Below are 12,470 nucleotides of genomic sequence, written 5' to 3'. Positions count from 1 at the left end.
TTAGAGAAGCAGCATGGCTCAGTGGAAAAAGCCCAGCTTGGGAGTCAGAGGTCATGGGTTCTAATCCTGACTCTGCCGCTTAGCTGTGTGACTTTGGGCAAGTCACTTAACTTCTCTGTGCCTCAGTTACCTCATCTGTAAAATGGGGATTTAGACTGTGAGCCCCATGTGGGACAACCTTTTTACCTTGTATTCCCTGCAGCCTTTTGAACAGTAATTGGCACTTAGTAAGTGCTTAATAAATGCCATCATTATTATTATTAGCAAGATTAAAAACGAGACTGAGATACAGTAAATTGGTGCTAGAGGAGTTAGGTGTGCAGGCCATTTGTGATGGGAAATCAGTGAGGTAAGGTAGGAGGGGGTAAGTTGATTGAGTGCTTTAAAGTCCGCGGCAAGGTGTTTCTGTTTGGTGCAGAGGTGGACGGGCAACTACTGGGAAGTTCTTGTGGAGTGGGGAGACGTGGACTGCTTGTGTGACCTTGGGCAAGTCACTTAATTTCTCTGTGCCTCAGTTTCCTCATCTGTAAAATGGGGATTCAATACCTGTTTCCCCTCCTGCATAGACTGTGGGCCCCATGGGGGGTAGGGACTGTGTCCAAACTGATTATCTTGTATCTGCCCCTGCGCTTAATAAAGTCCTTGGCACAGAGTAGGCACTTAACAAACACCATCACCATTATTATTATGTGAAGGGGAAGGATGTTCCAGGCAAAAGGGAGGGTAGGAGCAAGGGGGTTGTGGCAGGAGAAAGGAGAATGAGGGAATAGGATGGCTTCTGCAAGTTGACTTTTCGAGTCCCTTCGTGGTTGAAATTTTAGTGTACGATGTCTCCCGCCAAACCTCTTCACTCTCCACTGGTTCCTTCCCCTCTGCCTTCAAACATGCCCACATCTCTCCCATCCTAAAAAAAAACCCTCTCTTGACCCCACCTCACCTTCTAGTTATCGCCCCATCTCCCTCCTACCATTCCTTTCCAAACTCCTTGAATGAGTCGTCTACACGCGCTGCCTCGAATTCCTCAACACCAACTCTCTCCTCGACCCCCTCCAATCTGGCTTCCATCCCCTACATTCCAAGGAAACTTCCCTCTCAAAGGTCACCAATGACCTCCTGCTTGCCAAATCCAACGGCTCCTACTCTATCCTAATCCTCCTCGACCTCTCAGCTGCCTTCAACACTGTGGACCATCCCCTTCTCCTCAACACGCTATCCAACCTTGGCTTCACAGACTCTGTCCTCTCCTGGTTCTCCTCTTATCTCTTCGGCTGTTCATTCTCAGTCTCCTTTGCGGGCTCCTCCTCCCCCTCCCATTCCCTTACTGTAGGGGTTCCTCAAGGGTCAGTTCTTGGTCCCCTTCTGTTCTCTATCTACACTCACCCCCTTGGTGAACTCATTCGTTCCCATGGCTTCAACTATCATCTCTACGCTGATGACACCCAAATCTACATCTCTGCCCCTGCTCTCTCTCCCTCCCTCCAGGCTCGTATCTCCTCCTGCCTTCAGGACATCTCCATCTGGATGTCTGCCCGCCATCTAAAACTCAACATGTCCAAGACTGAACTCCTTATCTTCCCTCCCAAACCCTGCCCTCTCCCTGACTTTCCCATCACTGTTGACGGCACTACCATCCTTCCCGTCTCACAAGCCCGCAATCTTGGTGTCATCCTCGACTCCGCTCTCTCGTTCACCCCTCACATCCAATCCGTCACCAAAACCTGCCGGTCTCACCTCCGCAACATTGCCAAGATCCGCCCTTTCCTCTCCATCCAAACCGCTACGCTGCTCGTTCAATCTCTCATCCTATCCCGACTGGATTACTGCATCAGCCTCCTCTCTGATCTCCCATCCTCCTGTCTCTCCCCATTTCAATCCATACTTCACACTGCTGCCCGGATTGTCTTTGTGCAGAAACGCTCTGGGCATGTTACTCCCCTCCTCAAAAATCTCCAGTGGCTACCAATCAACCTACACATCAGGCAAAAACTCTTCACCCTCAGCTTCAAGGCTCTCCATCACCTCGCCCCCTCCTACCTCACCTCCCTTCTCTCCTTCTCCAGCCCAGCCCGCACCCTCCGCTCCTCTGCCGCTAATCGCCTCGCTGTGCCTCATTCTCGCCTGTCCCGCTGTCGACCCCTGGTCCACGTCCTCCCCCTGGCCTGGAATGCCCTCCCTCCGCACATCCGCCAAGCTAGCTCTCTTCCTCCCTTCAAAGCCCTACTGAGAGCTCACCTCCTCCAGGAGGCCTTCCCAGACTGAGCCCCCTCCTTCCTCTCCCCCTCCTCCCCCTCCCCCCCTCCCCATCCCACCCACCTTACCTCCTTCCCTTCCCCACAGCACCTGTATATATGTATATATGTTTGTACATATTTATTACTCTATTTTACTTGTACATATCTGTTCTATTTGTTTTATTTTGTTAATATGTTTTGTTTTGTTCTCTGTCTCCCCCTTCTAGACTGTGAGCCCACTGTTGGGTAGGGACCGTCTCTATATGTTGCCAACTTGTACTTCCCAAGCGCTTAGTACAGTGCTCTGCACACAGTAAGCGCTCAATAAATACGATTGAATGAATGAACTGACCTCCAAGATTCACATGTTGAGCATTATTTCCTGCTTCTCTTCGGGGAGTGTTACGGGTAAAAGGTGTCGAGTGCGATTGAAAATGAATGAATCTAACAATGTTTTTCCAGAAGGATTCCCCCGTCCCCACCCCCACATCACCCCACCTTGCTCCAGAGCCTCTGCATCCTCCTCCCAGGTCCTCATCGACATGGACGCTGCCTCCAGGCCACAGAATTGGGTGGCGGGAGCTGAGGAGAAAGGAGACTGGGCGATTAAAGTAAGAAGTCTTGACAAATGCCAGTCAGTCCAGCCCAATGTCTGGTAGAAAACTGGATGAAAAACCATCCTCCTCCCCTCTCAAATTCACCCCAGTGTCCAGCTCTAGGGCTACTCCCAGAGGTTGGCGGTTTCCGTAGGGGTCAAAGTGCTACATACAGGAAGTAGAGGCTGCTACAACACCCCCGGAAAAATTGCCCGGGAGAGCAAGGCCGACACCCTGTCTCCAGTTCACCCAAGTCACCCTAAAATGACACTTACCACAGACCCTTGCCGGGGTGCAGGAAGTTCGCTTAGTGTTTCTGTGCCTGAGCACTGTGGCAGAAATATCCTCCCGGTCAATCCGAGGCCATTTTACATTGACCTGCTCTAGTCTTGAATAAGAATAATAATGATGGCATTTGTTAAGCACTGACTATGTGCAAAGCACTGTTCTAAGCGCTGGGGAGGATACAAGGTGATCAGGTTGTCCCACGTGGGGCTCCCAGTCTTAATCCCCATTTTACAGATGAGGTAACTGAGGCACAGGGGAGCTAAGTGACTTGCCCAAGGTCACGAAGCTGACAATCGGCAGAGCGGGGATTTGAACCCATGACCTCTGACTCCCAAGCCCGTGCTCTTTCCACTGAGCCACGCTTGAAGCAGTGTGGTTCAGTGGAAAGAGCACAGGCCTGGGAGTTAAGAGGACCTGGGTTCTAACCCCTGTTCTGCCAATTGTCTGCTGCGTGACCTTAGGCAAGCCACTTCACCGGGCCTCAGTTTCCTCATCCGTAAAATGGGGGCGAAATACCTGTTCTCCCTCCTACTTAGACTGTGAGCCCCATGTGGGACCCAGACAATTTGAATCTGCCCCAGAGCTTAGTACCGTGCTTGGCCCCCAGTAAGTGTGGAAAAAATACCACAGTTAACACAGTGATTCCTATTCCAGGGGAAGGGAGAAGTAGTGATGGGGGAAAGAGGGACTCAATGGAAGATAAATCCAGGAACTTCCTGAGGGTATGATCTTTGCTTCAGGTGCACCCTCTTTGGGATGAGACCAGGAATCACCTGCTCCACCCCCCCTTCTCTCCCCTCCTAGCCATATGATGTCCCGGGGCTAGGAGATAAGGAGGTGGGGGGCAAAGGAGAAGGCAGAGAACAGCTCTCTTGGAGGCATTATTAAATTAGAAAGCAGAGACCATGATGAATCAACTTGCTACCCAGCCTAGGGCTTCACACCTTGGGAATTAAAATACTGTCGACACCTGTCTGGGGTGGGCTAGGTGAAGTTGGGGTACGATTAGATAGGGGATCCAGCCAAGCGCTCCTCCCCATCCTCTCTGTCCTTTAACATTCCTGCTCCAGAGCAGGAAAGGAAGACTGGAGATAGACAGCACAGAAATTAGGGAGACTTTTGCCTGAGACCACAAGAGGTGGGTTTGACATGGCAACCAGGGGTTGGAGGGTGTAAGAAGACTCGAAGGGGGAAAAAGTCCCTCAGTCCCTTTAATACTACTTCTACTAATAATGGTATTTGTTGAGTGCTATGTGCCAGGCACTGGATTAAGCGCTGGGGTGGATACAAGAAAATAATAATAACGGTATTTGTTAAGAGCTTACTATGTGCCAAGCACTGTTCTAAGCACTGGGGTAGACACAAGGTAATCAGGTTGTCCCACATGGGGCTCACAGTCTTCGTCCCCATTTTACAGAGTGCAGAGTTGGGTTCAAGAAAAATTATTCAAATGGCAGAGTGAAGGACGGACTCCAGTCCAGGGAAGAGGCTGAAGTGCTTAATACAGTGACGTGCATATAGTAAGTGCTCAATAAATATGATTGAATGATTAGTCAAGATGGACTATAATAAATGCCTGAACCAGCTTGATTGGACGGAGAGGAAGAGTCAGATCCCAGAATTGTTGCTGTGGTGGAAGAATCGATCAATCAGTGGTTTTTATTGAGCACTTACTCTGTGCAGAACACTACTAAGTGCTTGGAAGAGTACAGTACAATAGAGTTAGTAGACACTTTCCGTGCCCACAGTGAGCTTACAGTCTAGAGGAAGAACTCACAGGATTTGGTGACAGACTATGGAAGTTTTAAAAAGGAGCCCACTGTTGGGTAGGGACTGTCTCTATATGTTGCCAACTTGTACTTCCCAAGCGCTTAGTACAGTGCTCTGCACACAGTAAGCGCTCAATAAATATGATTGATGATGATGATGATGATGAGTCAAGGATCATGGCAGCAATATGGACTTCACAGAATTCTATTTTTAACTGTGATGGGAATGTTAGGTGGAGGAGAGGATTTGGGAGAAAGGGAAGATGAGGAGTTCAATTTTGGACATATTGAGTTCGAGATGCTAGAGGCCCTGGAGCTAGAGATGTCTTGGAAGTAAGAGGAGATGTGAGATTGCAAAAGAGAAAGGTTGGGTCTGGCGAAATAAATTTGGCGTTTATATGCATAGAGATAGTAGTTGAAGCTATGGGAGCGGGTGAGATCCCCAGTGGAGTGAGTGAAAAGTGAAAGAAGGGGGACCAAAACAGAGCTTTTGAGGTACAACCAAAGTTAGCTGGTGGGAGACAAAGGAAGAGACTGAGAAGGATTGGCTGTGTAGGTAAGAGGACAATCAGAAGAGAACTGTGTCAGAAAGACCAGGGTTAGCTAGTGTTTCCAGAAGAAGTGAGCAATTCACAGCGTTGGAAGGCTGCCAAGAGGTCGAGAAGGCTTAGGACAGATTAAGTACTGTTAGGTTTAGCAAGAAGATGATCTTTGGTAACCTAGGAGAGAGCTATTAGATTGAAGAGGGCTGAAACTGGATTGTATAGCGTCAAGATGGGAGTTAGGGAGGAAGTGAAGGCAGTGGCTAATACAGCATATTGGGGGAGTTTGGACAGGAATGGGAGGAGTGAGATGGGATGATAGCTGGATGGTAGCAGTGGGGGCCAGACTTTGTTTTTTATTTTACTTATTTAGAATATGGGCAGCGTATGGGTGGGTTTAAAGCAGAGGGGAAGAAGCATCTATGAAAGTGAAATTCAGATATGCAGAGAAAAATGTTTTTTGATTTGGGGTGATGATGACGATGGATGGTACTTGTTAAGCTCTTACTCTCTGCTTAGCACTGTTCTAAGGACTGAGGTAGATAAAAGTTAATCAGGTTGGACAGTCCTAGTCCCACACGAGGTTGTTCAAGGTCTAAGCAGGAGGAAGTAGGGTCGAATCCCCACTTCACAGTTGAGGTAACTGAGACACAGGGGAGTGAAAAGACTTGCCCAAGATCAGATAGCAGACATATGGCAGAGCCAGGATTTAGAACTCGGGCCCGCTGACTCCCAAGCTCGTGCTCTTTCCAGAGATTAATTTGTGGTTGCTGATTTAAAACGAAGCTCGTTACTACAATAAGAAACGTTGAGTATCTGAAGTGGAAGTGTGAGTGCTAGAGCAAAAGGGATGTTTGAAATGCCAGTTCTTTCTTTTCTCTGTATTTTTTGAAAATAAATCTTTTTTTGGAAAGTCTTGGAAATAATTCGTATTCTTACTTGATCATTTGCTATTGTTTCTGTTTTTCATTTCTTCCTAATTTGTCTTTTAGATTCAAAGTCTCTTGTGAGTGAGCGATTGGGTCTGAATTGTGCCACCCCAGTACTTCGTTTGTAGTGCTTTGCACCTTTTAAATGCTTAATAAATGTTAGCTTCGATTAATTTAATGTTCTATTGAGGGAAATATTGCAAGGATAATTTTATCCATTACTGTTTCAAAGACAGCAACATACATTTGATATAAGAATCTTAAAATTGCATGATTCATATTTGGTCCAATTTAAAGACCCTGAAGGTTTTCAGATTGATTTGCATACTTTTGTGCGGGCTGAGTTTGAGTTCTTTAATGTACTCAATTTAAACTTGTCATGACAATTAAATTTCGGTATTCGTTTTTGCATAATTTACACAATTTCAGCCGTTCCCTTTGTAATAACAACAAAACTTCATAAGCAGAATTTACTGAGCACCTATTAAGTGCAAAGTATACATTAAGTTATTGAACATACAAACAAGTAAAAGATGCAATTCCTGTTCTCAGCAAGTTTATTAAATTGTAAAGCAGAAAAAAAAGTTGGTGTACATCGACACATAGTTTAAAGAATTAAGTTAGAATAAATAAAAATGAACTAATAAATCATTAAAACATAGTACTGTGGTTAGTGGGGGTGGCTTTATGGGGAAAATCGGGGGACTTATTGGGTAATGTCTCATGGAGGAGTTGGCTTTAAAACTTTGAAGAAATTCATTCATTCAATCGTATTTATTGAGTGCTTACTGTGTGCAGAGCACTGTACTAAGCGCTTGGGAAGTACAAGTTGGCAACATATAGAGACGGTCCCTACCCAACAGTGGGCTCACAGTCTTAAAGGGGGAGACAGAGAACAAAACCAAACATACTAACAAAATAAAATAAATAGAATAGATATGTACAAGTAAAATAAATAGAGTAATAAATATGTACAGACATATATACATATATACAGGTGCTGTGGGGAAGGGAAGGAGGTAAGATGGGGGGATGGAGAGGGGGATGAGGGGGAGAGGAAGGAAGGGGCTCAGTCTGGGAAGGCCTCCTGGAGGAGGTGAGCTCTCAGTAGGGCCTTGAAGGGAGGAAGAGAGCTAGCTTGGTGGATGTTGGGAGGGAGGGCATTCCAGGCCAGGGGGATGACGTGGGCCGGGGGTCGATGGTGGGACAGGCGAGAACGAGGCACGGGGAGGAGATTAGCAGCAGAGGAGCGGAGGGTGCGGGCTGGGCTGGAGAAGGAGAGAAGGGAGGTGAGGTAGGAGGGGGTGAGGTGATGGACAGCCTTGAAGCCCGGGGTGAGGAGTTTTTGCCTGATGTGTAGGTTGATTGATAGCCACTGGAGAATTGGAGGGGCACAGTAGGTGAAGCTGGAGGAGGAAGGTTTTTCAGGTAAGGGGAAAGGTTGGGAGAGAAGAAGGAGAAGAAGAGAGGGAGGGGGAAAGTAGAAGTTAATCACTAAACCCTGTTAGGCTTTTGATTGAGGCAGGTCAGAGTGACTTGGTAAATGGTGAAAATTGAAGAACAGCAACACTTGAGTAGCAGGATCCTTCTATTACGTGCTCCCAAATGCTTAGTATAGTGCTCTCCACATGTAGGTACTCAATAAATACCATTCATTGATTGATTTCTATCCACAGATACGGTGATGTGTGATCTTGACTCCTAAAGGTGCAAGAAATTCACAGTTGTAGTCTTTCCTTTATTCACGCTCACCCCACCTATGGCAATGACCCAAGGTCCTTTCCTTCCCTGCAATTTCCCTTGCAGACCTTTAAGAGGACCTTTTGTATGACCAAAGACTGAGGAACAATGAGCCTTCTCCACTTACTACCTGCCTATTTGCCACTCAGAAATTTTGAAAATTGAGAAAGATTGGTAGGGGCTGGTGGGGGGGGATAATGTGTGAAATGTGACGTGGTACAGTAATAATCGGTCTTTTAGCTCCCAAGATGTTAGATTTCCAGTCTCAGGAAGCATCAAAACATTTCTGAAATTAATACCTTTCTCCAAGCCCTATTAAATATATATACATACATATATATATATATATATATATAAAATTAAATAACTTTGGAAATGTGATTTATAAATGCAAAACTGTCTTATTGTGTTCTTACTGTTTGCAACTTTGGACCACTCTTTAATGCATTACATTTAGATCAAGAGTGCTAATTATTAGATCACCAGAGTAATTTTGCATACTAATCTACTAAGGGAGCAAATTTTAGAGTAAAATTAGTTTTTTTTATTGTCACATCTCCAAACTATCATTTCCGTCATAAAAAGCACAGCCTTGTTTCTTGAGGCCCTCAGTATTTTAATTTCTAATTTGAGAGCATTTTCTTAACATCATTCTTATCTTTTTGGTTTCAATTGAGTACAAGCTTATGAATGAGAAAGAAGATTCTCACTTCTTTAGCTTGCTTACTTTCCTACCTAAAAAGAACTTTATGGGGGGACAAGAAAGATTTAAAAAAATGTTAGAAGCGTCATTAGACCAACCATAGGCAGATTTTATACAGCGTGGCTTAGTGGAAAGAGCACGGGCTTGGGAGTAAGAGGTCACGGGTTCTAAACCCGGCTCTGCTGCTTGTCAGCTGTGTGACTTCGGGCAAGTCGCTTAACTTCTCTGGGCCTCAGTTACCTCATCTGGAAAGTGGGGATTGGGACTGTCAGCCCATGTGGGACAACCTGATCACCTTGTATCTACCCCAGCGCTTAGAACAGTGCTTTGCACATAGTAAGCGCTTAACAAATACCAATTATTATTATTATTATTTACAGACGAGGTAACTGAGGCCCAGAGAAGTTAAGTAATTTGCCCAAAGCCACACAGCTGACAAGTGGTGCAGTGGGGATTAGAACCCACAACCTCTGACTCCCAAGCTGATGCTCTTTCCACTAAGCCATGCTGCTTCCTGCCGATCATTCTTCCCCCAACCCCTACCTACCTTTCCGTGGTCACCTCTCCCTTCGATCATCTCATAGCCCAATCACTCACCCTTACCCATCTCCAAAATGGGTTTTGAAAAAAGGCAAATTTAATAAGTGGGGTTTTCTTGTGCGTCTGCACTTCATTTGTGGTATTTGTTAAGTGTTTAACTATGTGCCAAGTTCTGTATTAAGTGCTGAGGTAGCTACAAGTCCCTGGCCCACATAAAGCTCACGGTCTGAAGCAGCAGGAGAACAGGTATTTAAACTCCATTTGTCAATGAGGAAAAGGAGGCACAGAGAAGTGAAGTGATTTGCCCAAGTCACACAGCACGTGGATTAAAGTAGGATTAGAACGAAGCCTTCTGCAGAGGAAAGAAGATTTTTTGGAGATCATTTTCCTGTCCAGAAGTCCATCTTACTCCCAAATCTCCACAGGACAAAGTAGATAAGTGCATAGTGCAGTGCTCTGCACACGGTAAGCGCTGAATACATACAATTGAATAAATAAGCCCCAAACTGCATGGCGTGGTGGACAGAGCACGGGCCTTGGAGTCAGAGGTCATGGGTTCGAATCCCAGCTCCGCCACATGTCTGCTGTGTGACCTTGGCAAGTCACTTCACTTCTCTAAGCCTCAGTTACCTCATCTGTAAAATGGGGATGAAGACTGTGAGCCCCACGTGGGACAAACTGATCACTTTGTATCCCCCCCCAGCGCTTAGAACAGTGCTTTGCACATAGTAAGCGCTTAACAAATGCCATTATTATTATTATTATTTGGGACAGGGACTGCGTCCAACCCGATTTGCTTGTAGGCACCCCAGTCTTCATTCATCCATTCAATCGTATTTATTGAGCGCTTACTGTGTGCAGAGCACTGCACTAAGCGCTTGGGAAGTACAAGTTGGAAACATACAGAGACGGTCCCTACCCAACAACGGGCTCACAGTCTAGAAGGGGGAGAAAGACAACAAAGCATATTAACAAAATGAAATAAATAGAACAGTAAATATGTACAAGTAAAATAGAGTAATAGATCTGTACAAACATATATACAGGTGCTGCGGAGGTAGGGCAGGGGGAGTACTTAGTACAGTGCCTGGCACATAGTAAGCACTTAACAAATACCATTATTATTAGTAGTAGTAGTGTGAATTGCACTGAGCAGCAGAATCAACTTTTTCGGAGCCACATACCACTAACCCTGCCACCAAGACTGCCCTAAGACTCACGTGTTTGTATTTTGGGAGTGTCCTTCCCAGTCTCTCTCCCCGTGGGACCACGGAGCACGTCCTGAGAAACACAGTGGCCTAGTGGAAAGCGCATGGCCCTGGGGGGCAGAGGACCTGGGTTCTAATCCTGCTCCACCACTTGTCTGCTGGGTCACTTCACTTCTCTGTGCCTCAGTTCTCTCATCCCAAAAGGGGGATTCAATACCTCTTCTCCCTCCTACTTACTCTGAGCCCCATGTGGGACCTGATTATCTTGTATCTCTACCCAGTGCTTGGTAAATGCATAACACAATTATTATTAAGCGGTTCAAATTAAAGGGAGCTTGATGCAGATTGAGAAAACTGGCTGTGTGAGGGACACGCTTCCCTTGAAAAGCCTTAGAACATGTCTAACTGGTAATCCAGCTCCCCACAAAAGGAAGTGAGCTTCCCCCTCTCCAGGGTTCTGGGGTCTGCCCTGTTGTACAGTGCTTAGTATAGTGCTCTGCACACGGTAAGCACTTAGTAGAGAAGCAGCGTGGCTCAGTGGAAAGAGCACGGGCTCTGGAGTCAGAGGTCATGGGTTCAAATCCCGGCTCCGCCAATTTTCAGCTGTGTGACTCTGGGCAAGTCACTTCACTTCTCTGGGCCTCAGTTACCTCATCTGGAAAATAGGGATTAAGACTGTGAGACAACCTGATCACCTTGTAACCTCCCCAGTGCTTAGAACAGTGCTTTGCACATAGTAAGTGCTTAATAAATGCCGTCATTATAATTATTATTAGTAAATGCAATTGAATGAATGAGGGCTGTGGTCACCTTCAGGGTCCACCCACTGGCCTGCCATGCCACACCATCCATCAATTAATGGTATTTGAGCACTTACTACGCGCAGAGCACTGTACTAAGCACTTGAGAGAGTACAGAAGAATTAGCAGACCAGATCCCCATGCATAAAAAGCTTCAAGCCGCCTCCCAGCACTTATGTTCACATCTGTAATTTGTTTATAATTTCCCTCTCCTCCTCTAGGCTGTAAGATCGTTGTGGGCAGGGAATGTCTTGACATATCTGATACTCTCCCAAGCACTTAGTACAGTGCTCTGCACACAGTAAGCGCAGACAGTCTAGAGGAGGGAGACAGGCATTAATATGAATAAGCAATTTACAATATATAATTTAAAGACATGTTCCTAAGTGCTGTGGGGTTGGGCAAATATCAAATGTTCCAGATCCAAGGGTGTAGACAGGGACCGTCTCTATATGTTGCCAACTTGGACTTCCCAAGCGCTTAGTACAGTGCTCTGCACACAGTAAGCGCTCAATAAATACGATTGAATGAATGAATGAATCATGGGCGAGAAGGCTACTCTCCCCAGTTAACTCACTGGGATGGTTGGACTAGACTGCTGAGGAATTGAGTAATGAACTGTTTTTGTTTCTGTTTTCCCCTTTCATCTCCCGTGTATGTCCTCCACTTAGATGGTGAGCCCTTTGGAAGTCAGGGACCTTGTCAAGAAGTGTTCTGCTTCAAGCACTTACTACATAATAATATCTACATATCTATTGTAGATATCTATTCTACTTATTTTATTTTGTTAGGATGTTTGGTTCCGTTCTCTGTCTCCCCCTTTTAGACCGTGAGCCCACTGTTGGGTAGAGACTGTCTCTATATGTTGCCAACTTGTACTTCCCAAGCGCTTAGTACAGTGCTCTGCACACAGTAAGCGCTCAATACGATTGATTGCTTGATTGCTCTTTCCACTAAGCCACACTGCTCCCCCTATTATATATATTATATTGCATGTCTTGCTCGTAGGCCATTTTCACTCCAGAGTTGATCTGTCCATTTGGAGAAGACTGCAGGAATACTTAAACCCAAGGGCGGGTAGTGAAGGGAAAAGATTGAGACATCTTTTCAGACTGTGAGCCCCG

This window comes from Tachyglossus aculeatus, chromosome X1 (genome assembly GCF_015852505.1).
Source record: "Tachyglossus aculeatus isolate mTacAcu1 chromosome X1, mTacAcu1.pri, whole genome shotgun sequence".
Classification (NCBI taxonomy): domain Eukaryota; kingdom Metazoa; phylum Chordata; class Mammalia; order Monotremata; family Tachyglossidae; genus Tachyglossus; species Tachyglossus aculeatus.
This window is presented reverse-complemented; position numbering follows the sequence as displayed.